General features: G+C 40.2%; 1 protein-coding gene and 1 long non-coding RNA gene across 21 annotated transcripts in view; one reads left to right on the top strand and one right to left on the bottom strand.

The window, feature by feature from the left end:
- TENM4 (teneurin transmembrane protein 4) overlaps positions 1-27,727 on the top strand; it is a 1,564,491-nt gene that overhangs the window by 1,138,818 nt on the left and 397,946 nt on the right. The window lies entirely within an intron of this gene.
- Positions 1,086-10,076, bottom strand: LOC141728185 (uncharacterized). The gene is made up of 3 exons (XR_012578984.1): positions 9,882-10,076; positions 5,042-5,146; positions 1,086-1,305 (listed from the first exon to the last, which is right to left on the bottom strand). It is a non-coding gene; the product is annotated as an uncharacterized LOC141728185 (long non-coding RNA).

Below are 27,727 nucleotides of genomic sequence, written 5' to 3'. Positions count from 1 at the left end.
CAATGGATTTCATTCTATATTTGTGAATATGTATTTATATAAATCTATGCCAGCATACATTAGAGAATGAAATACCCAGTGTTCTGTGCCATCCCTTAACATTAGAACTCCCTACTCAGTATCCATATTTTGTTCAAAAGTTCAGTTAGAAATAAAATGGCTTTTTCACTCATGCAACCAGAAATGTCCTTCAGATGTGCTTGAATTTAGGCCACTAGATCTTCAAAAGCACCAGACAGGAGCACTGTGTCCCAGAACAAAATGATTGTCACAGTTTGGTTCCCCTAAACAGAACAGACCTTCTCACACCATGGAGCATAGAAGGTGAAAGTCACAGGAAACCAGACAAATTGTAACTGTTTCCCTGCTGCAAATGACATTTTCTCTAAAAATATTTTTTTTTTTCTTTAAGGAGAAAAATAATTAAAAGAAACCAAAAAACCTTAACCCCTTGGTTTAACAAGTTGCATACTGTAATGTCATTTAAGCCTCCTGTGAACTATGTGAACTATTTTTTGGACTACAAGTGAACAGGACAAAAAATATCAGAAAGTCTATCAGTTATCTCATTTTTCCCCACTGAGCTCTAGCTCTCATAGGAAAGTCCAGATTAGGTTTAGTGACTCCTCTTCTTAATGATTTATTGAGGAACTTCTCTTCAGAAACCCTGACTTAGTTTACCATTTGTCACTACAAAAACACATCAATGCTTGAAAAGATTGAGGTAGGTATATATGGTAAATGATATAAACCTGACTGTACTTTGAATTCTGCACGTAAAAGTTTATCCTCCTAATTTTGGACTGCAGAAGTCAGAAGTCTTCTGGAGTCAGAAATAATCCTTCCAACTGATGGATTGAACCTGAATTCCTAGAAAACTTAGCATTCAGGCAGAAATGCTACTAAATGCTGTGTTTTGAGTGGGGGAATTTCTGAGTTTAAAAGAAATGGGACAAGAAGAGAAACAGATAAAGTGGGACAAGTAATTTTAAAGGGGGGGAGATCAAGGGAGAAAGTGGTTGAGTTTCACGTCTGTGGTATCCAGTTTGACTGGAATAAAGGAAATCACAAAGATATAGATCATGCATATTTTACTCCAGATACATGAGGAAAAAGGGAGGCAAAAGACTTGCACTGCAACATGCATCCTGGCTCCACATTGCCAGTGTGAGACTGACCTTCAAAGCTGCTACTTCATGGTAAAGGGGCTCAGTATTGATTTTTGCATTCAAGGTGGCAGGATGTTTTTCAATTTGGTATCAGGATTTCAAACAGCTGCAGCTCTTCACAAGCATTTAGAGGTACCTAACACAAAGAAAACAGATATGATGGAGTTAAATAAAAAAATAGCAGCCTCCTTCTAGATACTTTTCAATTTTTTTTTCTCTTTTGGGTACAGACATTCCTGTTCAGTCATTCCAAATTACATTCTGATGGTCAAGTTGAGCTGTCCCTCAAAAGCAAGTTTTTACATTCATGTGTATTTTGCAGACATATTTTCGCTTTTTACAGCAGACATGACTGTTACTTACAGTTTCATGGTCTACTTCAGAACTGAGCATGGCTGAAGACATTTTTTTAGAGCCACAAGCTTGCTTTGGTGAAATTCAGCTTCATAGTAGCAAATTAGTATAACAAAACCTAATGCTCTGGGATTCATCACATATTCAACATCCCAAATGAGCTATCGGTAAGAGTCAGTCTTAGTTCATTATTTAGTTAAAGCAACCAAAGAGGAATGAGGAAAAAAAATGGGTCCATATGCCAGCTGCAGTTTGGCATTTTTGAATTTAGATTTTGCTAAATCTTCCCAATCCTTTTCTTTGGTCTTTCCCTTTCTACCCTCCAAAAGACAACTAGTTGCCTTAGGAAGAGATCATGTATCAGATTTACAAAATAAACCAGAGACAAATTTCCTGTGAGGTATGTCTGGGGAAATTCTATTGAAAACCTGATACCATCACAACTTTAAAGTCTGTATCCAAAATATACACACTAAGGCAGGTGAGGATTACAGTGCAAATGAGGAATCACAGGTGGGACATCTTTCATCAAGGCAGCAATGGAGCATAAAGCCAAGGCTTTGCCTGTTCTTGCATTTCGTAAACTGAGTAATGCCACTGGCTCATGTTCCTCCACTGGTGGTACCTTTCTCCAAGCTAGAAGAGAGTAGTACAGAAATTCCAAGCTGTATTTTGTCTTCTCAGCGTACTCCAGTGCTTCTCCTTCCCTGCTTAAACCTCTGCATGTATCAAGAAGCAGCCAGCAGACTGCTGCTATCAGCAGTGCTGCCTTAAAGGCTGTCTTATCCCACCGAGGTGAATATCAAACTCTACAAGCGGGATGTAACAGAAATGCATCTGTGAACACATCCCTGCTTGCTCTGAGCAGGTACACACTGTTCTCCTCATTATCCCTGCTAACCAGGCTAGCTTCTGCAGCTAGTCCTGCCTCTCTGAAATGTCAAATGGGGAGGAGCAGCAGTGCCAGCAGCCCAGGCGCTGTCTGTGTCAGTACTCCTGCTGCAGTCTGGAAGAAATTTCTTCTTAAAGAAAGTGTGCACAAGTATTAGGAGACTCTCTGAGAGTCTGCAGAGATGGTAGGAGGAGGAGGAAGACACCTGTGTGGATGAACTGTAGCAGTTCTGGGGTTACAACCCCTGGGCTCTCTGCACTGCTCGGCTCTTGACCTGGCTCTGGCTAAATCACTTGAGGCTTTAATACATGGATTTTCTCTTGCTGTCCTTAAGCTCACATCAAGCACATCAAAAGCCCACCTCATCTCCTGTCTGTCTCTGACAGTAGCCACATGTCAGCACTTAGAGAGGTGTTTGAGAACAGGGCACAAATGCCATGGTGTTGCCAATGCTCTTCAGCCCTTTGCTGGTCAGATTATAAATTCTTTAGGAGAGCGGTAATCTTACCCTGTGCTTCTACAACAGGATCCCAGTCAATTTTGAGGCCAGGTAGTGTTTGTATAAAAATAATATTAATTCGTGGCCTGTGACTGACAACTGGAGATGGGTTGACAGCAACATGTTTGCTGCTACTGCTTTCAGACAGACTGGGAAAGTAATTCCCGTGCTCTGAACAGTTTACTGCTCCATCCCCATTGCAGGTATTAACACAGACACTGCTAGCAAGGACCCACTGAAGGTCTAAAAGTGTTACAGATGATAAGTGTATAACAGGAAAGTCAATTATCAGCTAGTAGATCCTGGTGTTACCTTCCAAGGCACTGAATTATGGTCTGCCACTTGCCTTTTGCAGGTCACCTTTCACAGTGCTACCGACCCACATTAAAATGACTTGTGACTAACAACCAAGCAGGGCTTAGTGCCTCTTTATCACTCTGCAGTGAAAGGAAGGTCTACTCTTTAATATTGCAGAAAAACCTTTGTGGCTGAGACTTCAGACTGGCTACAGAAGATTTGCATCACTAAAAAGAATTGCTTGGTTTATGTTTTGACACAATTCAGCTCACTATTTGCATTATTCAAAAGCCTGACAAAATCTATTTTTATAAAGATCTTTTGTTTGGTTTTTGTTTTGGTTTTTTGTTTTACACACACACTATGGTAAATGCTTGCTCTGGTCTGGTACCTGCTTGAACTACCCCTTCTAATATAAATGCTATTATTAAAACATCTAAAGGATTAGGGATTTCTAAAGTGCATTTTAAAAAGTAGGTCAGTGGCACAGCTTCCAAAGGATATACATTTAAAAAAAGGTAAATAAAAAAATAAATATATAAATACGACCACAAAAACAGGAAGAAACTGAGAATTGCATGCTCAGGGAAATTTCCTTTGGAAGTAGGCGGTTTGTTTGGGATCCCTGCAGCTGTGTTTATGCTGTTTAAAAAAAACCCCAAAACCAACAAAAACCCAAAACCAAAAGCAAAAACAGAGAAAAAAGACTTCTAGAGACTTAATTAACAGCTAAAGGACAAGTATCTATAGCCTAAAGGACAAAACCAAGAAGCTCACATCCTCATTCCTACCTTAGCCTACCTTAGCTTAGAGCTGATTTGTTTTGGTGAGTTCCAGCAGGAGTGGTCAGAACCAAAACCATGTAATACCAACAGCCAAACAATGTCAGCAACTGGCAAGTCAGGTGGAGCTCAGCCCCTGGCCCCAGTAGTGTAAGGGGGTTGATGTGATACCTGGGACAAGACTTGCATTCACCTGGAATAGAGAGTCTGGGGCATGCTCCATCTTAGAATCATGGAATTGTTTAGATTGGAAAAGATCTTTATGGTCATCAAGTCCATCCATTGACATAGCACTGCCAAGTCGACCAGTAAACCATGTCCCCAAGTTCCACATTTCATGTCTTTAAATTACCTCCAGGGATGGTGACTCCACCACTTCCTTGGGTAGCCTGTTCCAGTGCTTTGCCACACTTTTGGTCGAAATAATTTTCCTAATAAACAATCTAAACTTCCCCTGATGCAACTGAAAGCTATATCTTCTTGTCCTGTCACTAGTTGTCTGGGAGAAGAGACCAACCTCTACCTATCTAAAACCTCCTTTCAGGTAGTTTTAGTTAATACTACAACAGGTGAGTGAGGTCACCCTGAGTCTCCTTTTCTCCAGGCTAAACAGCCCCAGCTCCTTCAGCTGCTTCTCATCAGACTTGTGCTCCAGAATTTTCATCCGCTCTGTTGCCCTTCTCTGGACTCACTTCAGTATGTCCATGTTGTTCTTGTAGTGAGGGGCCAAAACCAAGACAGGATTCAAGGTGCAGCCCGACCAGTGATGAGTGTGGGAGGAAAAGCCAGATGCAAGTCATCATCCCCCCCGACTCTCTGACTCAGTAGAATTGTACTGACATTCGCCAAGTGTGAAAGCATCATCAGTTTAGTGCACAGCCTTTAGCAAGGGCTGCACACCATGAGTCAGTTACAGCAGCCCTGAAGAAGCCAAGTACTACAGAGTGTTCGTCTCTGAGTCACAATTTCCTCCATGCCTGGCTCTCTCCTAAAGCTAAAGTTGTGTTATTTGGTAATAATCCACATCTCATGTTCCACATGTACATACCGAGAAGTGTTGAGGGAGAGCTCAGGCTCTGCTCAGGCATGCTCCCCTCAGCCTGAAGCAAGTAGGAATGAAGCAGTGCAGCTGTGAAATAAGATTGGGATTCACCTAAGGTTCCAAAAAACAGAGGGCAGAAATATTGTGTCAAGCAGAGCTAAAGCAGACATACAAGCAACTGCTCAAGGGAAAAAAACAAAACAAATGCATGTACTTCAGGTCAATCAAAATGCCTCAATTCTTGTAGAATTTCTAAACTTTTATTGAAAAATAATATTACAAATAACCTAGAGAAAATTTATAATCTAAGACTTTCTTTGTAAAAAAAGGTTGAAATAATTCTATTTATAAAGAATAACCAACTTATAGACCTGGCGACCATATACCACCAGATTTGGTTGCTGCTTTTTTATTTGTCAATTATATAGTTAAGGATCACAACTGAAACTGAATTTTTTAAGAAAATGGACCAAGTTGCAAAGATTTGGCAAATCTACAAAAATTTATAAAGTGCAATGATCTGGTGAAGAACTGAAAATTCCTTCATTGGACAAACTGAGTATTTAATCTATCACATATACATTAAAACATTGAATTAATTTTGAGACGGTGGGTGGTTTCGACTCACAGAAAACATTAACCAGGCCTTTTTCATAGTATTCACTGTCCTGCTGCTGTGTTCACACAGAGCTGCTCAAGTAACTCAGATTGCTGTATGACACTTCCTCACACATTCTAATTTGCCAAGATCTTCAGGATTTTCTGAAAGTAAAGGTCCTGCAGTGATGTAAATTGTTAGTATCATTGCATTCACAAACTGTGTTCTAAAACTGTTTAATGGTGTTCTTTTAATCCATTGGAAGAATTACTCTTGTTCCTCAACTAAGTGTCAAGTTAAGAATATTCTTGTCTTTTTTTTTTTTTCCTGGAATGCAGTTATTTTTTCATATAAACTTGGAAGAATGGCAAGAAAAGACAAAAAACCACCCACAGTGACTATCCAAGTCAATTGCCTGGTGCACCATTTATAGGTTGAACTTAGATCAGTGTGGGCAGTAGATTTTTTGGGAAGTACTTTCTGGACTTATCAGCCTGGGGTAAGGGGTTTTCAAATCTTACCAGTGGTCATATAGCATGAATCATGAAGAAAATGTATCCATAACAGAACTGAATGCATGCATGTAATCTGCCTACAATTTGATGGTGTTTTATTTATGTGCTTGCTCTTAAATGTCTAATTAATGAGTCTCTAGTGATGTAACTCATGTCCAGCATGTAATTTATAGAGCAATCCTAGCCTGCTTGATAGAGTTTCCAACCCATGAAGGTATCTTCCCCTTCTACCAGTTTGATATGCAAAACCTTGATCTGAGAAACGTAGCTTCCTGTTCTCATTCTAATGCTCTTTTGGCATGAACTGCCTTCTGATGTGGGGAAAAAAAAGTCATCATTAGCAATGATGCTTACTAGCAATGGATTGCTAATTAATTTAATCCATTTGATGGTCTTCCCTTCACTCCATGTTGCCTAACAAAATGCCAGCATGAAGTGAACCCTCCAGTTACAAGTAAGCAGTGAATGGAGACCATCCCTTCCTTAGCCCTGGAAGACACATCCAGCTCTGACCATCACTGAAGCAAATGGTCAGAATGTTTTATGACTGAATGAGGAAACATCTTTAAAATTAGTCCAAAGCCACTTGTCTTGTGTGCCATTTTTCTCTTCATCTTGTATCAGACAAATATCTCTCTAGACGTCAGGAGGAACAGATGGATCTATTTGACTGCATCTTCATTTCCTCAAAGCATCATACTTGCAACCATTTACATCCAAGCCTAATCAGATTTGATGACAAGACTAGCTCTGGTTAATGCCCAAGCTCCTCACCTGGAGTACTGCATTGAGTTCTGGGGTCCTCAAGATGAGACAGAGATGGATCTCTTGGGCCAGGTCCAGAGAAGGCTCTGAAAATGCTCAGAGGACTGAAGCAACTCTGTTATGGAGACAGGCTGAGAAAGCTGGGGTTGTTCAGCTTGGAGAAGGGAAGGCTCCAGGAAGACCTTAGAGCACCTTCTAGTGCCTAAGAGGGCTACAAGAGAGCTGGAGTGGGACTATTGAAAAGGACAGAGAGGACAAGGAGTAATGGCACTTCTAGATTAGGTATTGAAAAGCAATTTTTTCCTGTGAGGGTGGCAAAGCACTGGCACAGGTTGCCCAAAGAAGTTGTGGCTGCCCATATCTGGGCACGTTGGATGGGTCCCTGAGCAACCTGGTCTAGTGGAAGATGTCCCTGCCCATGGCAGGGGGCCTGGAATTAGATGGTTCACAAGGGTATGGAAGCAAACAGTTACTTCTGCTTCTGTATGTCTCATACACAAGAGAGGAAGGAATATCATTCATCATAGCCTGATGAAGGAAGGTGAGTGAGGCTTCCACTCAGGAATAACAGAAATTTGAAGAGGGCTTTAAGCTGCTTTGGCAATAGGAGTGGATCCAGTCATCTAGAGTAGTGACCTGAGGACCTAACAAAGCAAAGAGGGCAGAGAACTGCCCTCTTCTAGTATGAGCAGTCTGCCAGGGGCTGCAGTTTGTTCTGCTATGGAGATGACATGACTAAATAGAAATGGAAGTTGTGCTGTAATTTCTTGGGAGAGCAGTTAGGCCACCATTAGGAAAATTCCATGGGAAAAACAGGAGAAGGGTTAGACTGAATCCTTTTCTATTTCCTGGCTGCCCTCTGAGACTGTTATTTTGCACTTCTGCAACATAGCCCAAGTGTCATGTCCATCAGACCTGCCCTTCTGCAATGCAAGTTTGCCAAAGACAGAATAACAGTGTCAAGTAGTCTCCAGTATTATTCCAGCCCTGTTATAGTCATTCTTTTGTGTAATGTGCAAAAAACCGAGTCTAAATTACTATTTACTATTACTATCTTTACATGGATCATATGGCATCTTCCCTCTCCCTAGAAAGAGCTCCTTGGTAGGTAGTAAGCCTTCAAAATGATGAAAAACAAACAAGTCTTCTCATATGCATTGAGACTTGCATTGTGGGGAATCGGGAGAGTCAATTTGCCTTCAGTCATTTATTACCATAACTCATTGCAACACTCAAGTGGGTCAAGCTAATGTTATCACTGAGCATTGTGGTGGGGACAAAAGTTAGTGCTGGCTTTGTGTCCCAGAGGCTTTTAAGAGACAAAAGCAAATCAGCTAAAGAAATAAAATAAAATGCTGATGATTTTTTTTTTTTTTTTTTAGTTGAGGGTCACTACGTCTGGCAGATATTGTGAGGGTTTTGGTTTTTTCTTTTTCTTGAGCAGTACAGTGAATTTTGCTTGGAGGAAGCCAAGTAAATCCAGGTCAACTTGATTAGAACAAATGAAATAGACTTTGCGTATGATGGAAATTTGCCCCAGTCCTTAGCAGCAAAGAGCACAAAATCTCATGGGCTTGTGCAGGTTAAAGCCTGAAGAGTAAGGCTGCAGCCACTTCCAAGTTATTAAAATACCCCACATTATTTACAGTTATTTTGATTTCTGTTTCTGTGGTGGAATTCTGAATCCTTCATTTGAATCGCTCAATATTCACAGCAGCATAACAAGGATCCATAGGCTGTCATGTTTGCAGCATGACAGGGTGTAAAACACCATTGCCTGTCCAGATCAAACAAGGTCAGATTATTAAAAAACAAATCAATCTGTTATTGTTTAATGTGTGGCTCACTGTGACTTGCATACGTGACTGACCAAGAGAAGCACATCATGTTGTGTGCAAGTTATTTTAGGTAAAGATGGCTCATCAGGGATGAGATAGTTAAGGGGTCTGAACATTTCTGGGAGGATGGCAGAAAAAAAAATGCGGTTGACCTTCCTGGGAAGAATTTAAGTAAAAAATATAACAAGGTAATGAGGTATTTATTAAAAATACTCCTTCGCACTTTCATAGGTCTGCTCATATGACAGATGACAGCCAGCTAATCCTCCTATGCACTTTGCAAAGTGGTTATGTAAGTGCTGTCCCCGTTTTGTAGGTGGGGAAAGAAAGGCTGGAAAAAACCCCCAATCATTCTCATAGCAACAGAGAGAATTCATGCAAGAGCTGGAGTCTGCAGGAATTTTACTTTTCCCTTTGCATTACTCTTATATGTACACGATGTTCCCTTAGTGGTGACTTCTGAGCTCTGTTTTTGTCTCATTCTTTCTTCTCTCTGTCTTAAGTGACCTGATTTTATCTTTTTTAATGTGAAGAGAGGCTCAGCAGCATCTCTTGTTTGTGTGCATACAGAGGCTTAGAGAAGCACTTCAAATGTGGGGCATCTGTTGTTGTAACCCTTCCCTCGCCATGATGCCCCCTTCTAAAAAATGCCCAGCTTTCTTTGCCTTGAAAATCATCGAAGGGAGGAAAGGGAAAACAAAAAGTTGGACAAACTGATCATGTATAAGCTCATCCTCTACTGGAGGTTTTCTTAATGCTTGGAAGTTCTGCAATTTCTCAAAAATTAACTCTGTAAGTTCAAGAAAAATCATAGTATCTGTTTCTATCACACTGCAGTCAGGCTGTTTTCTCTCTCCCCCTTCATGTAATTATTTTACTCTGAAGAAGATTTTCTTGATCAAAATCTTGCTGCTCGCTGCTTCTTGTAGCAAGATGTAAACATCGTCCTGGCATCTTTAAAGGTTTTGTGAGTCTTTATTCTGCAAGTGTGAGGAGTGAGGCAGAGCAAAGGAGGCTGTTATACACTGCTGTCCTGGTGCAAATGAGGAATTCACACCCAACCCACATGCATTTGATTCTCCATTACAGCTTCCAGAGAGGGCTCATGCTTTGTGCAGGGATTTGCTTACCTGTTTACATAAGGCTTCACCACCTTTTTAGATCCCGCCTTCATACATGGGATTATCCAGCTAGATGAACTGTAAGCTCAAAGGAGTTTTCTAGGCATAATCTGTTTTATCATGTAGCCGATTTTTGCCACATACCTTCACAAATCCCCTTTTGTTTAACAAAGTCCTATCATAGGCTGTGGTTTAGCTTAGGAACCTATTTGGAGAGGCATCATTTATAGGAAGGGTGTCAGATACACGTTCCCTGCCAAAGTGCTTTTGAACTTATCTGTCCTGTGTAGCTAATGGGACAGAGCTCTGGCTTGCTTCACTTTTAAAGATAAAAATAAAAACTGGCTCTGTTTTCTTAGAACAAGCATATTAGGTGCTTGGGAAGTTGCCATGATTTCCACCAAGCCTGGGAGTCAAGCGGCTCCCAGGTGGCTGCACGTGGAGCTGGATATGAAAAAAGTTCTTGGCAAAGCTTGCCTGCCCAGCCTTTATGAACAGTGCACAAGCCTCATTTTTTTCCCAAATGTGTTAGTTTCCTGTTGAAAGAGAAACATGAAACAGGTAGCTTGGGGTTGCTTTGTCTTGATCAAGGATTTGGATGGATCTTCAAACATCCCAGTTCTTGAAAGTGTGTCTCTGCAGCTTGATCTAATGCTTGCAATTAAATTAGGTAGAGCTGGTGCCCCAGTGCTGCAAATGTGCAAGCCAACGCTGTTACGCAGGTATAGAACTGGTATTAGAGCAAAACTCAGTAAGCCTTATATGAGGCATTAGGCAAATCCCTATTTAACAGGTTACAGTTTTGAATTTTCAGCCTACAAATAAGAAAAAAATTTAAGACCTGACATCCAAACCTAAGAGTTTTTCTTCTGACACTTGCTGTTTAAAAGCTCTATCTGCTCCCTGTGCCAGCCAGAGAGGAAATGAGCTCTGTGCTGTTCACATGCTTTCGTCCTGCCTCTGCAGTGTTTTGTTCTCCAAGGACTAATTGTCAGTGTGATCCAAGCAAGAAAAGAAAACTTTCTGCAAACTCTGCCATCTCATCACAAACTAGCCTTGGGGTAAAACTGTAGCCTGGAATATACTGAAGAGCTCAGGTACCTGACACAGGCATTCACTGCTTTATGAGATGCCATAAGGTGTTCTAGAAGGTGGACATGAGATAGGCAACAAGCTGTGGGATACCCCAGGAGATCTCAGTCAAAACTAGAAGCCCCTACTTCAGCAAGTGAGTAATTCCTTTGGAGTTTTACTGCTGAACTCATAAATGCTAAGTTTTTTTTTTCCTCTGGATGTGGATCCTGTAAAATGTGGCGTAAAGTATAAATATATGGCATAAAATCTGACTTTCAGATAGAAGCAAATTTATTTTAGACTCTATAGTTTTGGAATAATTTCCTCATTATCCTCAGCCAGTGTGGGAAAGCCAGGGTGGGGTCTGAGTGCATGGAGGGATGGTTTGTGAAGCTGATGGAGGGTGTTGAGTTAATACCCCCAGTCCCCCCAGACTGCTGTCTGGCACCTCATTCATCTGAAGACCTCTGAGCATATAAGGTCTGTGATAAACAAAGGCAGTCTGTCTTGTGCCTCTGGGTTTCCAGTGGCTTATTAAAGATTGGATTGTTTAATGTTATCCTTTAACAGAGAGATATTTCTGTGGATAGGGAGACTCCTGTGTCACTGGAAAGGAAAGAGCAAGGCTTTCATGTTCCTTGTTTAAACCATTAGGCAGTGATGTTTTGCTGTTTGACATGCCATTGCTTCTTGCGCTTTCTAAGCAGTCCCATTCCTTCATTCCTTGTGGTTAATTATTGCTCTCATTCTCTTTCCGGCACGTTTTCTGCTCTGTTACTGGATCCGTAGGGGAAAAGTGACTGAGGGAAATAAGCACAGGACCAAGGAGCAGAGAATTAACTGTCCCCATGGGAAGCTTGAGTTACTGGCTGCTGCACATGCACATTTTCATTGCTAACAGTGAAGGAAAAGTTGACAAAGAGCTTGTCACCAAGAGCAGAATACAGAGGAGCAGGAAGAATTTCTGCAAGTCATTTGTATTGCCCACACATGACAGCCCAGTGCATGCAGTTCACATTCAATTATTACTTTTTATTATTCATTATTTTCATTGCAGTACAATCCACAGGTACCAGCCAAGATTGCAGCAGCATTGTGAGAGGTTCTACTCTAGCAGAGACTAGTTTTTTTTAACAGTATAACTATGTCTTCTGAGAATATAAATATTCTACTAAAATAACTGTACTGTTACAAACCATGGTACTGCATCACAGCAGACCTGACTTTGACTTTTGCAGCTTATTCCCTTTTCCACACAGAAAAGATATTATGTAGGTGTAGACATTTTGCTGTTGTTTTGAGTATTTGTATTTGAACACCGCCACAGCAGTTGGATGCTGCTGTATTTTCAGGCAACATCAGCCCACAGCTAAATGTGTGTAAGAGACACCCTGTCCCAGAAGGCATCACATCTCAGTAGACAAGGGGGAAAGGAATAGGAGGCAAAGATGAGTCATAATTCTGTTGAATGATGGCAATGGACAAGATGCAGGTGTCATCCCTGAATCTGGATGGCATTGGCCTTTCACAATGAGACAAGCTACTCTTCACACTAATTCCATGTCAGTGTCAATGCATCTCTACTGAAATTAATAAAAAGCAGGGGTAATTCTAGCTAGGCCCCACCTTTCTAAATGTTTGGTTTGTTGTTTGCAGCTTTGGGGAGTAAATGTGCCAGGGGTTTCTCAAAGAGTAGCTGGCTGGAATCTTTAGTTTTGCAGAATGAAAGAACACTTCCACCTTGTAGTATGTCTTGGGCATCTTCTTCCCAGTCACTAAATAAAACAGATATAAGAAGGAATTCAGGTCCTGTTACAGTTTGATATAGTTTCTGCCACATTTGGGAAGTTGGCTTTGACTTGTGACCAGAGATGTTAAAAAAATTGTGAGAATAAATGTACCTGGAAGATTTTTTTAAAGGCTAAATGTGACAAAAATTAAAGCAGACAACTTCTGATGACTCTTCCTCCAGATTTTAGTGCAACCGCTCTGAAGTCAGCTGTTGGGCAGCTCAGGAGCTTGTTGCTCCTATAAGTGGGAAGGCAACCTTTTTGTAGAAGAGATTATTACTCAAGTTGGATAACATGGTTTGTGCAGGATGTAGGCTTTGTTAATGCTTTATATATCCGAAAAGCTTTGTGCTTGAGATAAATTCTGTTACTATCCATGTTCTCAGAATACTCTTTCATGCTGGCACCAATGGCGTAGTGCTCATTTGTAGTGGGTGTAGAATCAGAAAAAGATTGAGCAAAGCAAATAATCCTATAAATTCCCAGCAAATATACTAGGTTGTAACAACAACCTCTAAATGTTGCTGAATTTTTAGGATGTTTTGGTCAAATATAGTTATAAAAGCAGCAAATGCCAGTTTATAAACTTTTGGTGGCCATGTGGAATATTTCTATAGATCTGAATGTTTTAAACACCATGTCTGGGCATAAAAATGAATCAAAGCATATGAATTATCTTGTTTTATGACTTTCTGATTGATTATGATCTCCACAGTCCTAACCAATATGCTAGTAGATTTAAGAAACATTTTGGTCTAAATTTTAGCCTAAAGTAGAGATATACATGTCAGAGCTGAAGTGGTGTGTTGACTTAGTGGCTGGCAGTGTATGACAAATATGAGTGAAAAAATTGCTGGTATGGATTTAAATCTGGGAAAGCAATGGGTTGGACTACTAAGGCCTGGCATGACATGGCATTGAGCTAAACTGCTCTTCTGGTGAGATGCTTGCTTGTGGTGTTTTAAAATATGTCAGGTATGCATGTTGAAGACATGTCAAGTATAAGCAGTTAAAGGACCAAAGAAAGGCAAATCATCAGTGGGAGAACAATTGTCATGATGTCACAAAAATAAGTAAGCCATTGCAAAAAGAACTGGGATCACAACCTTCAAGCTGGAATACTAGTAACCTTCTGAGATGCCAATATGCCAGTACTGCTCCATATCATCGTAGCTTGGGAAAGAAAATCAGGTATTCAGAAACATATCATAAGCATCAGATACATCACTAAAGGGTCCCTGGTAATGGGAAAAAGAGAGAAGTGCTGGAACAAGTGCTTGTGACTAGTAGATGTTCAACAACATCCTTTATTATCTGGAGTGTCAGAAAAGGACTGGAAAACTATGGGCTAATGTTCCTGGAAACAGTAATGTGTGGAGCTCATTCCATATAGACAGGAAACAAATCAGTGTATCCTGCTTCCCAGTTAGTGCTGTCTCTAGGCAAGACTGAGTCATTGTCTCCTTATTTTGTCAGCAAAATGGACAATTACTGGGCTATCTGTGCCATCTGTATGTTAAATACTAATTTTAAGTGTTACCTTATCTGGAAATTTCTGCATTAACTAGCAGAAGGTTTAGGTTCCTGATTTTATGTGCTTTGTGTTGCTTGTAAGTAGGTGCCTAAAATATTCTGAAGTGTTTTATATGAATTCTCACTTACTGTGTTTGTTGTGGCCACCTTCTGCATATGGACATGTAGCCAGGAAAAAGTTGCCTGAAATCTCCACATTAAATTGCTTTGTTATGGTGTGAGTAGCCTCTAGACTGCTTGCAAAGGTTTTTGGCTGGTGTTTCTTACTGTGTTCGGATAGATAGATCACAAAGATACATATATTTTGTCTTCATCCCGGCCTCCCATTTACTTCCCTAACTGTGGCCTGTGTTGGTATGAGAAGCAGCTCTCTATCTCTCTCTTTCAGAACACATGATATGACACTGTTAGCAGGAAAACACAAAACTTGTTACCCAGATTCCAAATCCTTTCAAAAGATCTGTCTCCACAACTCCTATAAAACAGGAAGGGGAAGAAAAGGACTGGATATGGGCCCCCGGTGTGTTAAGCAGAAGGCTGTAACCAATCATTTTACCAAATTTTACCTGTGTTTAGCATCACCTATTGAGTCTGCACTTGGCACAACTGAGTTTTGAACTGTCTGTGGACTGGTCTATCTCTAATCACTGGATGTAGGAGCCCGAACCTTGTTTCAAGTACCAGGGTGCTAGATCAAAGGACTTCTTACTTCCAGTTTAGTTTTAAAGTTAGTAGTAATTATGCTATCTTTCTGTTCCATGGATAGTCTGGGCTGTACCAAAGGTCAGAGCTTATTTTCATTGCATGCTGATTTAACTCAAAAGGTTTCTGCTGGATTAGGTGAGATGCAGTGCATATGGGAGGAGAGATCCTCTACCTGTAAATGCTGCTGTTAAGAAATATTTCTGGATTTCAGACTCATTTGGAGGCTTCTTAATTTCCAAAATAAGCCTCTCTGATTCTCCGTACATAATCTGCATACTCTACAAGCAGACAGGGATCAGCTATTCAGTCCACAGCCTGAAATGCCTGAGGCTCTTGTCTCTGCTTATATCCATTAGAGGTAAACCAAGGCTGATTATAGGGAACACTGTACTTCTGATCATGTCAATGAGCATAGCTAGCAAGTGTTCTGGGGGCAGATTCTCATCTCATTTGCATTGGTGCAAATCAAGAGTAATTGAGTTATTCCAGATTCAGAGCAGGCGAACTGCCTTAATAGGATTTTCTGTCTCAATAAAGATATTATTGAATTCAGCCAGTGACTCTGTTTTGACGCTGTTTTCCTTTGATTTTATGCTGATATACGGTGTTTAGCATTAGTTCAGAGCAAAGTCTACATTGTGTAGACAAGGACGTTTGGGAACGAAGTACATTTGAGTCACAGTTTTGGGACCACTTATTTGCTGAACAGGGTGTTGAGCAGTTACTCCTAAAAGAGGCTGTTTCCAGCAAGTCACGTACCTGCCTGCTGGCCCCAGTCAAGCCCAAGCTCCAAGGAAGCCAGTAGCCTCCTGTGCCATGATTACTTGCTGCAGAAATGGGTGAAGAGAAAGGCATCTCATGCAGCAGAATGACATTAGGCTGAGAGATAAAAGGCACTCTTTAAAAAAAAAAAAGAAAAAAAGAAGAGAAACTTTAAAGATGAATTTAAAAACAGAAAATTCTTCACATGACCCTTTAAGACAGTATAAGCCTCTTTTTGTTTCCTCTCTATTTCAGCCTGTTCCTGGTCAAGAACGCCACAGCTAATAATTGTGTCAGAAAACCTTCCTGTCTGAAAATGATCTCTTCCTAATGGATAGATGATTCCATATGGTTTCATATGTCATAGATGGAGAGAGAACATATTGGACGACTGGCCACAGCTGGCAATTCGTGTTAGTGCCATATGGATAAATGAGCGGGCTCTCCTGCATTGTGTATTTCAAGTAAACCATTTATCTAAACAGGTGCTGACCCACTGGGAATGCATTTTTATGGTCAAGCTTGCAGCATGCAGCGACACGAGCAGCTCTGTTCCACCCCTCCTTTGTCTGCAGTGCAAACGCACGACATTTATGTATCATTTGCCTCCATTCTGCGTAACTCCAATCACCATAAAAGCGCACCTGGGCAGACTCTTTGTAAATGAGACCTGAGTCTGGCTCATTGAACTGTATGGATATTGTAAGACCAGTCTCCTAAATCCTCTTTGGGAATCAGTCTGTGATATTCACTTCTAATAGATATTGCTATATCATATGCAGGGGATTAAAATCACCCCATTTATGAGCCTATATAAATAAAGAATCAGACTTTCCACCTCCTTGATCTACTGTGCTCCATCCCCGATTTCAGATGAAATTTTTACACTCCTTTCCTCTCTGTGCCATAATTGCCTCTTTGTCTAAACATGCTTCATTTTGGAATTCCTCTTGCTTACATTCCTAATATGTGTGGTTCAAGGTACTCGCTGACTGATTTATGCTAGGCTTGTGTGGCTCCCTTGGAAATGGAGCAGAACACATTCCATCCACCTGTGTAATAAAACCAGCTGGTGCAGGGTGGGAGCACTCAAACTGCAGCAGAAACAAAATTCACCTTCTTCAAAAATCACTCTTCTGATTGTCTGTAGTATTAAAATCATGCCTAGGGAGCAAGCCCTTATGAAAAAAGGCAAAGTCTCTAATTATGCTGTTTATTCTAATTATTCTGTTATTTCTGTGTCACTGCCAGCACCAGATACTGGGGTGAAGGAAAATGCTTTTTCTGCATTTCTGAGCAAGTATTTTGATAAGAGCACAGCCCTTTTAATATGATCCTAACATTCAGAAAGTTTTAATGTCAGTAAAACTCTCTGGGCTCCTTCTGGAATCACTGAATCACAGAGTGGTTTGTGTTGGAAGGAACCTTTAACAGTCATCTAATTCTACACCCCTGCCATGGGCAGACACATCTTCCCAATACAAGATTGGTCAGAGCCTTGCAGTCCTGACCTTGAATGTTTCTAAGGATGAGGCATCCACCACCTCTGTGGGCCACCTGTGCCAGTGTCTCACCACCCTCACTGTAAAAAACTTTCTACCTACTCTAAATCTACCCATTTTTAATTTAGATCCATTACCCCTTGTCCCATTACTGCAGGCCTTACTCAGGTCTGTCCCCATCTTTCTTATAAGCCACTTTTAAGTTCTGAAATGCTGCAATAAGGTTTGTTCTTTGCCTCTTTCCATCAGCTCTACAAGCAGTGTAATTCTTGTTTTTATCACAGGAGGTAACATTTTATATGAGAATAAATTTAGTCAGTTTGGTGGTAAATCAATCTACAATCCAAAGCTCAGGTAAGTAATTTCATTAATGAGATTTGATTTGGATTCCCTATTCACAGCTTTATCAACCCTATGGTATGCAAAGAGAGAAAGAGTTAGTTTGGCTAGGAAAATCAGGAATTCTGCAGTGGTTGGAGGAATAAGCCTAACAGTCACCCCATGCTTTTCTCTGCTCAGCAGTTTCACATCACTAATAGTTCACTTGTGGCTGCTTGTGAAGTGAGAAAACAGAATAAATCTCAGCCCAACACTATTTCTTATCCTCTGTCAACTACTCTGCTGTATCCACATTGAAGATGCCTGTTCCCTTGTGTTTGTTCATTTGTGCTCATCTCTTCCAAACAGGAGTTAAGTTGTCGTAGTGTAAGAGTAATAAGGCAGCTTAAATAGCAACTTCTCAGCTGTGTTTGGTGCACACTGTGCTGCGGGAGATTAAAAAGAAAATCAGAAAGTGCGTGATGGAGATTAAGATGGTTTTGAATTGCTGCGTAGAAGACTGAGTCCCCTTTGTGCCTCTTATTTGCTGTTTGAAGTACCGTTACTTAAGCTCAGCGTTAGGGGAGAATGAAAAAAAAGTCTTCCTGAGAGGATGTGAGAAGCCATTTCAAAAGACGATGCCCCTCCAGTAAATAAAGCACAAATGTTTTGGGTCAGCACTGAAATGGTGGATGAGATGGAGTTTCACCCAAAAGAAAACTTGTTTAACCAGGAGGCTTTCAAATCTCCTGGCTGAGATAAAGAAGATCAAAGTGTTTAAACACGGGTATCCACTACTGAGGAAAATTTAGTGCTGGCAACAGACAGCAGCTGCAGTGGAGCTGGTGTGTCTAAACTCACAGCGGGGGACTAATTGCTCCTATGGATATAGGTTTGCTTTAAAAAGCAGGTCTGAGGGATCGTCATTCAGAATGATGTAGATCTATTGATAAGAAGTAAAATACCAATCTACACTACAGCAGCAGGAGGGATATAGTCCTGGGTGCTGAGCAAGAGGGATGCATGAGGATCCTGTGCTTTTATTCAACTTCTATTGTGTGGGGAAAGATCCCATCAATTTACTTGAGATGATAACATTAGCTTGACACTCTCCTTGCTAATTAAATGTGTAAGAGTAGCTGAAGTCAAAACTTAATGTCATTTGTACAACATATTGTCCTGAGAGGTAGCTTGGGTAGGGATGCTTTTGCCATTAGAGAATTACAAATTTTCTATAGAAGCAGAAATGTTATTTTTATACAATTTATTAGCTGGGCAAGGATGGGATGGTAGTAAGGCTGATTAGAAAAAACAATTCAGTGAACTATTCCTGAATTCAGTGAATTTTTCCTGGTACAAGCACAGCTGTAAAGATATTTGTGACAAGTCAGGTGGAGGGGCTGTTATGGCATCTCATTAAACAGGTTCCTTCTTGCTGTCCCAGCACATGAAAAAATGTGTGCTCCTGTTTAATTAAGGGGCTAAATAGAAAGAAGGTCCAAATTGAGGGTTAGTGATGGAGCTTTTCTCATGGCACAGGAACTAAGTGGGATTTTTGCATTTGGGTGTGAATATTGTGAGGTTTGAGTTCTTCTGAACGCCCATTTTTTATTTATTCTGAGGGAAAATAAGAAAAATGCTGCAATTCTTATCTACAGCATCTTCCTTACAAGGTATCATCAGAGGTACTCAGTAAGAAACAAAGGCAGCTCAGCCGCCCTAGTCTTTCCAGTTGAGAAGGAGAGACATCCTGGCTCTGGGAGGAAATTAAATGCTCCTGTGCTGAGTCACTACAGTACAGTACAATATACCAATCTAGCTCCAGCTCTTCAGCCCTCTTGTGCTATTTGTAGTTATTTGGAGAACAGAAAATCTGACTATGTGCATATATATGTGCATGTGTGTATGTACATTTATGTAGATACGTTTGTTTGTGTGTGTGTGTGTCCAGCCACATAAATAAATGTGTATGCTTTGACCTTTTTTAATACCACCTCATTCTTGCGATTTTCCAAAGTATTTAAATTATTCACCCTGGGTTTTCAGAATAGGCAAAGGAGGGAGCAAAGGGCATTCAGAGGCCACAGACTTCTGGAGAAGTCTGAAATGAAAAGCCTTTTCATAGCTCTCACCTTGATTGCTCCCTTGCAGAAGAGACTCCCGTTAAAGCCATTCAGATGTCAATATGCTGCCTAAATACATGAGGTAAATTCTTCCATGGTTTCCAGAGAGGGCATCACAGCCTGCCTACATTTGCCTCAGCACGAGGGCCCGCTGGACAGCCTACCAAGCACACAGCAACAGGGTAGACATAATGTGTTGTGGGATGCAGAGGTGGAATACAGCTATGAATGTATCCTCTGATGAATTAAAGGTTTGATTCATTTGGGATGTCCCCGGACATCCAACCTGGCCTTTCTTTACTGATTTGGAAATGTGCAGGTCTTCCTTAAGTGACGTGTCTGACCCACCAGCCCAGGAGATGCCTGACATAGGTGGTGACATCTCTCAGGGTCAGAAGCACACTTGGTCAGACACCTGTAAACCACTGCCCATACCCCGTTAGGCCTGTCAAATCTTGGGGGGTGATCACATTGAGCTGGAGGGAGAGGGACAGGAGAAGGAATCACAAGTCACTGCATGACCCACTGGGAGTGTTTCCCTTTCTCAGCACCCTCCCTAGCAGTGTTACAGCACCAGGAAGGGTGGAGTCAACGGCGAGGAGCACATCCTCCCAACACAGAAGCACTCAGATTCAGGAGTAGTGTCCTTGCCCTGTGTTCACATTGTATTGTTCTTATTAATGCAACTATCTGACCCACTACCTGTTGGTCCACTCTAGAAGCAATATAATTTTTTAATTTCTGAGAAAACAGCTTTTAAAATATGTTCAAATATTATTTAATGTCCATTTCAGGTATCATCAATTTGATGCAATTGTTATACTGAGAGCTTTCACTTCGTACATCTTGTTAATCATTGGTGTTGCTTATTCTGTATCCTACCCTTAAGAAATTTGCCAAGACAGAGTTTTCAGTGGATTTTTTGAGGTGAAAGTACTATCAGTGGCAAGTGGCATAAAAACTTTGCAGAGAATTCCTACTTTTCTTCAATATTTCCACGCCAGAGGATGTGAAAGTTGAAATGTACAAATTACTTAGAAAATTACCAGACTGGATCTGTAAGGTGAGATGCAGCAGTATTCATAGTTTACAAGAAACATGGGGTCCAAATAGCTTAGTCCACAATTTCCAGCCTTTATTAGGGTCAAGTTTTCTATCCTTGAGCTCAATAGTTGTGCTCCTCTAAACTTCTCAATGTCAGCTTACCTACCCTCTGTCAAAAAAAATAGGGACAGCAATTATCCATCCTTTGAAAGCTCTGGAAGGGTTTTGGATTAGATCAGCAGTGCATAAAGGGGAAGACAATTCCTTCCATTTAACAGCTTTAACGAAAAGTGTATTTATGGTCAAATTACATTTTATTGCTGGTCAAGGCTCTGCTGAAAGACCTGAAGCTGCTACAGAATCAAGGAACAATTACAGAAACATCTGTTGTGAACTGGGCAACATACTGTGATACTTTTCTAGGCAATACAAAAACTCTTTCTTTTACAATGACGTTGTAAATATGCAGTTCAAATAGGCCAGAAGAAATGTTTTTACTTATTAAATGAACTCAACAGAAAAAATATTTTTCTCACAGATAAAGAAGTAGCTGAAAAAATGATCCAGAAGCCAGAGAAGACTTTTTTTCCACAGTAGACCTGGAAAATATTTATTTTGGCTATGCTATTGCATAAAAGGCATATTTTAATGCTTTGAATTTTGCTATATGTATTATGAGCATGTCAAAGCAAATTTTGAAGTGCAATCCAAAAAAAGATTTTGCATGTGCAAGAATGATGGCTTTCTAAAATGTTTACAAGCCTTGATCAGATGGATATTGAATCTTATAATGTTTTGGGTTGGAAGGAACCATAAAGATTGTGTAGTTCCAACCTCCTTGCCATGGCAGGGACACCCTCCACTAGACCATGCTGCTCTAAGCCCCATCCAATTTGGCTTGGAACACTTCCAAGGAGGAGGAATCCACAACTTCTCTGGACAGCATGTTCCAGTGCCTCATAGTATGGTGTGTTAATTTTAAACTCGGCAAATAGAGGACCAATTTTTCTGTGAGAGAGAAGTTGTTGCCTTTTGATAAAATTTCTTTGTCCAACTGAAATCTAAGTTCACTGAGTGAAACTTGCGCAATTGAAGCAGTTCAGTCAAGGTTGCAACTATGCAGGCTGATGGAAATGCCCTGTTTCTTTGCTCCAGTTGACCAGAAGAGGATATTTTGTCCTTGAGGTCTCCTGGCTTGATAAAATAAGTTATTTACCACATTTTTTTATTGTGGTGTATTGCAATATTTTGAACAGTGTCATTACTGAAATGCTGCTCAGCCATTGTCAGTGCAGCATTAAAATTAATGACTGGTGGAGCAGTTATTCATTTACACTGAGAAAACATCTTTGGGCGAGACTCACTGACTGGTAACTCATTCAACTAAAACTATGCATGTAACTTAGCCTAGGCCATAGCTCTTTACCTTCTATTATACAGATGTCTGAGGTTAGCTGGATACATCTCTGATGACCAAAGCGTATGCAAGAAAATGAGACTTAGGTATGGCACAGTTAAAACTAGAACATGAAAGCTAATTTTTCACACAAAGCATATCTGGTGATCTTCCTTCAAGTGAGAAAGAAGAGCTTGGTATGCAAAGAGCACAGCACTGCAATTCATTGATGAACAATAAAATGTAATTCTTCTGCGATGCATTCAGCATCCTTTACTTGTGTTATCATTTCCTAGAAGTCCAATTTTTCACTCGAAATTACTACACACCGAGAAAATTACCTTATTTCTGAGAAGCCTCCAAAGCCTCCACTGTGCAACCTTTTTACCTTTTTTTAACCTCTTCTATAAGCTACTTAAAAAACATCTTCACCCTTTTTAAAGGAAAAAAAAAACCCAAAATCATAAAAATAACAACCAAACAAAGAAAACATAAGAGATAAAATACAGTGAAATGGCCCTTACAACAGAACAGGAACAGACTGGGATGTGAAAAACACCCACTGCACTGGGGCACCATTCTGGCTGTTGAAGTTCAAGATTGCACAATTCCCTGGGCAGCTTGTTCTAGTGCCTGACAACTCTTTCAATGAAGGGATTTTCCCTGATACTCAATCTAAACCTCCCCTGGCACAATTTCTTCTTGTCCTGTTGCTTGTTACCTGGGAAAAGAGACCAATCCACACCTTGCTAATACCTCCTTACAGGGAGTTGTAGAGATTGAAAAGGTTATGGTGGTGGTTGGGCTTCAGTCACTGCAAAGCAAAATGCCATCTTACAGAAGGCTGTCCTTTGGCTCTGCATAACCCAAATAGATTCTCTTCTGCTTTCATTTGCTGCCTTTTGGAACATGCCTATGATCTCCAAACACATCAGCCATGCCTTTCTGTTCTCCATGGGGGAACAAAATAATGAGATGTTGTCCTGTGAGCAGGGCTTCATTTGGGAGGATGATTTTCAGCTCATTTCTGCTTGTCCTGTCTCCGCTTCCTGCCTCGCTCCACTTAGTCGCTGTGTCAGCGTCATCTCTTGCAGCACAGGATGATAATGGAAAAGGAGCTGGAGAGAAATGTGCAGCACAGACACAATCAGAAGCAGCAGAGACCAGTATATGCAGGCATATATGTATTCACTCCTGGTCCTTAGTGTCTCCAGTTCATTAGACTGTCCTCATTCAGCCACAGCCCTCTGAGGGAACACTTGGCTTCAAGCACATGTTGAAGCTCTGATGTCCCCGGTGAGACTTAAACCTGTACTTAATTGTAAATGTCTGCTAAAAGAATTTGCAGTTGGAACATGTTTCCTACCTGAAAATGTATAACTGCTCTGTGGATTCTCCTATCAGGAGCAAAGATGGGGACTAAAGTATTCTTGGCCAGAAAAGCCAGTTAGTATGAATGTCCTAGGTGAGGATATGTCCATGACCTTTCCTCACCCTCCCACTGGCAGCCAAGCAGCCAGGCCATCTATGACCATTTCTGGTGTCTTTGAGGTTGGCACTAATTGCTGTCTCAGGAAAAGCATTTTCTTGCAAGGTGGGCCCTGTCATTAAGAACTCAGTTGATACCACAGTAATTCAGGGGCACCTCACCTACTGTGAGTTAATCAAAGCAGGACACCAGCTAGGAAAATCTCTGCTCTTTCCAGCTCTGAACACTGCTTAGACCCAGTTGCTTTTTTAATATATGATACATTTGGGGGTCTGAAAAACCCCCAAGCAGGCAAACTCTAAAGCAATCCAACCATCAAAAGTCTGGACTAAAGAGCACAGGTGGCAAGAAATTTTTCTTTCCTTGTGTGTGAAGATGCCTTGTTTTCACAACACTTCTAATGAAAGCATTTTTATTTTTGGATGCTCTGTAGGGTAAAATGTAATACATCAAAATAAATCATTGCATCGTATGCCTGTTACAAATGAAAGCTGATGCACCAAATGTCAGGGTTGCTTGCTTTGATGAATCAATGAATATTGACAGTTTTGCTAACTGTGGAAGAAAGAAATGGCAGTGAAGGGGAAATGTTGACTTGATACAAATATAAAAATATATTAATTTAATTTCAATAAGATCATACAGATTTTGCAATAATATTGTTTCAAATAAGGCAAAATGTCTCCTTGTGCTTTAATAGAGAAACAGTGTATCTTTTCCCTTCCCATATTTTCACTTACAGCAATCACCATCTTTGAAAAGGCATTCATTTCAGCCGTTGTGGAAAAAACTTCTGATCAGACCAAGAACATTGGCTTCAAGGCCACTCTCCTTCCTGTGAGACAGGGAGTATCTGTGTGATAAATTACCTGTGGGTGAATGCTAAGTCTTTAATGAGAAAAAACCTGCTCTGTTGGATTCAACCTTTCATGTGAAAGCTGTTTGGGACCTTAACTAAAAGAATGTGCTAATCAAGAGAAAAGCATAACTACTGCCTTGTCAATGGACACAAATGAATAAGCCTGGTTAAAATGAGGTTGAAATGAACTCAGAAAAAAAAAAAAAAACCAAAAAAGAGTTTTTCTGTGCTGTTTTCTGAGAGCTTGCTTTACACTGCACAGTGATTTATGACAATTGGAATCTCACTATTTCTGCAATTAATATTAGTGGATGCTTCCTATTCAGAGGAATGTTAATCATAATAATGCAAATGGAAGTATTATTGGAGCTATGCTTCAGAGTTCATATTTCATATTGAGCCGAAGGTTCAGTACCCAGCATCATTCTCAATGGAGCATTCACATTGTATGGATGGATAGATGTGCACCAAAGGTAAAATAACTGAATTAATATAAGCCACAATAATATGCCTGGTATATAGCTTCCCATTTTCCCATTTTGCTGTAAGGATCTGATTTTCAGGCTTTTTAAACCAATAATAAATTATAGCAATGCACTGTTAATTACACCTTACAGAAGTGGTGTATAGTATAAATTGCACTGGTGATGGACTTAGATTAAGTTTCTCATGCTTATTTTTAGCAAGTCAAAGGCAATTCATTTCCAACTGGGCCATGTTTAAAAGTTTGGAGTGAAAAAACTGTGTAATTATTTCCTAATAGAAAGAGAATATTGGTGACAATATTTTATCCTACATATCTTCTTGCATTAAATATATTAATGGGAAAGGAAGAAGCAAGAACACACATTAATTTGGACATGTGTTTAAAAGATATAATGAGTATTTATAAATTCTGCTCCTACAAATATTTTCTAAATTGTCTTCTTCATATTGTTACCTCCCTCTGTGCTCCCTTAGATAATTTCTTAGCTTGTGATTGGTTTCTTTATGATTGCTGATGCTTCTGGAAATATTTGGTCCCTGTCCTTTTTCATTCTTTTTCTTCCTTTACTTTCCTTTTTTTTTTTTTTTTAATGGGGGTAGAAGGGTTTTGTTGGTCTGTTTTTCTCCCCATGGGTTTTGATTTATAAAGAGGGTGAGTGGGAAGAGGGGATAATAGCAACATTTTAAATAAGTCCTGCTGGCTTTTATTAAAAAAATACATAAGCTTCAAGCTTTTGAAAATAATTCAGAGCTCATTCAGAAACATCAATTAATATTTCAGAAAATGCATTACCCACATAAATAAATCAATGGTATACATGCCTTTTTGCTGTAGCAGAAAGGTGTTTTTAATTTTCATCCAAAAGGTGTGTAACTACCATATTAAAATTGTTTATCAGGGGCTGACTGTGGAGGATGCTGTGCATGTAGTCTTTAGGACCCTACTTTTTAGGGAACACAGAACCATGACTGGAGCTGAAATGTCCATCACATTACATAATTATACTCCTGATAGGAAAGGAAAGAAGTTCTCAGGTGGGGAGCGCATTTTAGACTTTGTGGATCTGTATTCAAGTCCAGTATAAACGTCCTGTATAGCATCAAGGAAAGCATTTTGGTCCAGGACTTCAGGAATATCTCAAACTCAGATGAGTGAGAAAGAGATGCCCAAATAACTTTAAGGACCAGATCAAACAGGTACTGCTATAAGACTTATTCTGTATCCTGTGGTCTGGATTAGGCAGTTATATGTTCTGAATACGTGAGTCTCACCTTTTCTAGATCACTTTACATTATTTGAGCCTGTTCTTTCAAAATGGCATTCAGGTAATGATATAAATACAGATTTACTGACGTTTAGAGGTTTGTATTATTTTGGTTGGATTGGGTTTGGTTGGTTGGTTATTTTTTTGTTTAAGAGATGAAATCAGTTTGATGCTGCATTTGATGGGTCATCCCAGAGATATACATGTGGGCATGTCACAGTAACTTTCAGAAGACAGGTGTAAATGCAAGAGCAACCTTAAACCCTCAGTTTCGAACCATGACTGCTAAAGGAGCAGAGCAGACCACTTCCTTATATTTTCTGTGTTGGAGCTTATTCTCCAAAGTGGGAATAATAACACTTCCCTGCCTTGACAAACAGTTTTAAAATACTTATATTGAAAATCAGGATTAGTATAGGTATTATGGTGATTTAGGGGATCCTAAGTCTACAAGAGTCCTGAGAGAGGAAAGTGAACAATTTATTCTTACTACCTCCTCATTTCCAGGTCTCACAGAAAAGCATTCTGGTGAGTGGTGGCCTCTTCTGCTTTTGTTTTCTTCTATTTGAAGTGAGCATCAACAAGAGAGGATACTCAGAAAATTAATTCAGATGGGCTTAGATAAGGACTCTGTGATGTTGATTAAAAACCATCCACAGGGCCATTAGTGAAGCGAGATAATAAATGAAAATGTGTTGAATCACATGAGTTTTCTAGTGGGGGAACATCAGGGAGCAGTCCTGAGTCCAGTCTTCTTTAAATATCTTCATTCATTAGCCAGAAGACAGGAGAAGAGTACATGTTAATTAAAATCACAAATGATCCAAATTGGGAGGCACTGCATAAATCAGCAAAAATAGAGAGACTAGAAACCTTAGGCAGGAAATGACAAAATGAGATGCGGCCTTGAAAAATGCATGTGGAGGAGAAATCATCTGTACGAGAACACAATCAGCAGCAAGGAGTGCTCTTGAAGAAGCAGAATTAATTGGAAGACAAAGGATGTGGACCATGGAGTAAAGGGCAATGTAGCAGAGCAGCTATTTAAAGGTGACCTTTGTCCCTTTTCAATAGACAGCTTGGATTCAAATTAATTTGCAATTGGCAAGATTCAAAGGTCAATGTAGTTTTGGACCATATATGCAGAAAGAAGCTGCCAAAGACAGACATGGAATCCCACTTCCCTAACAGTATGCTACCATATCACTCAGCCTTCCGGTTTTTTTTCCAATTCTTCAAGACCTTGTGCACCAGAGTGAATGTAAAATAGATGCATATCTAACAAAGTGGGTAGCCTGGGAGAGCTGATGGGTCTGACAAATGTGGCTTTCAGTGAAACTACACACACCCTCTTTCTGTGTTCTCTGCCTTCCCAGTCTGTATGGCCTCCCTGAGACAAGGAAAGGAGCTGAGAAAAGGGACGTGAGACTAACTAGCTAATGAGAGGCAGAAGAGGAGCCCCAGTGCTGCTCTACACTTTTGTTGAACTTGTAGTGTGGTAGGTTTGTG

Source organism: Zonotrichia albicollis, chromosome 2, assembly GCF_047830755.1.
Source record: "Zonotrichia albicollis isolate bZonAlb1 chromosome 2, bZonAlb1.hap1, whole genome shotgun sequence".
Lineage (NCBI taxonomy): Eukaryota > Metazoa > Chordata > Aves > Passeriformes > Passerellidae > Zonotrichia > Zonotrichia albicollis.
The sequence above is the reverse complement of the archived record's forward strand: the minus strand, read 5'-3'. Positions and strand labels throughout refer to the sequence as shown.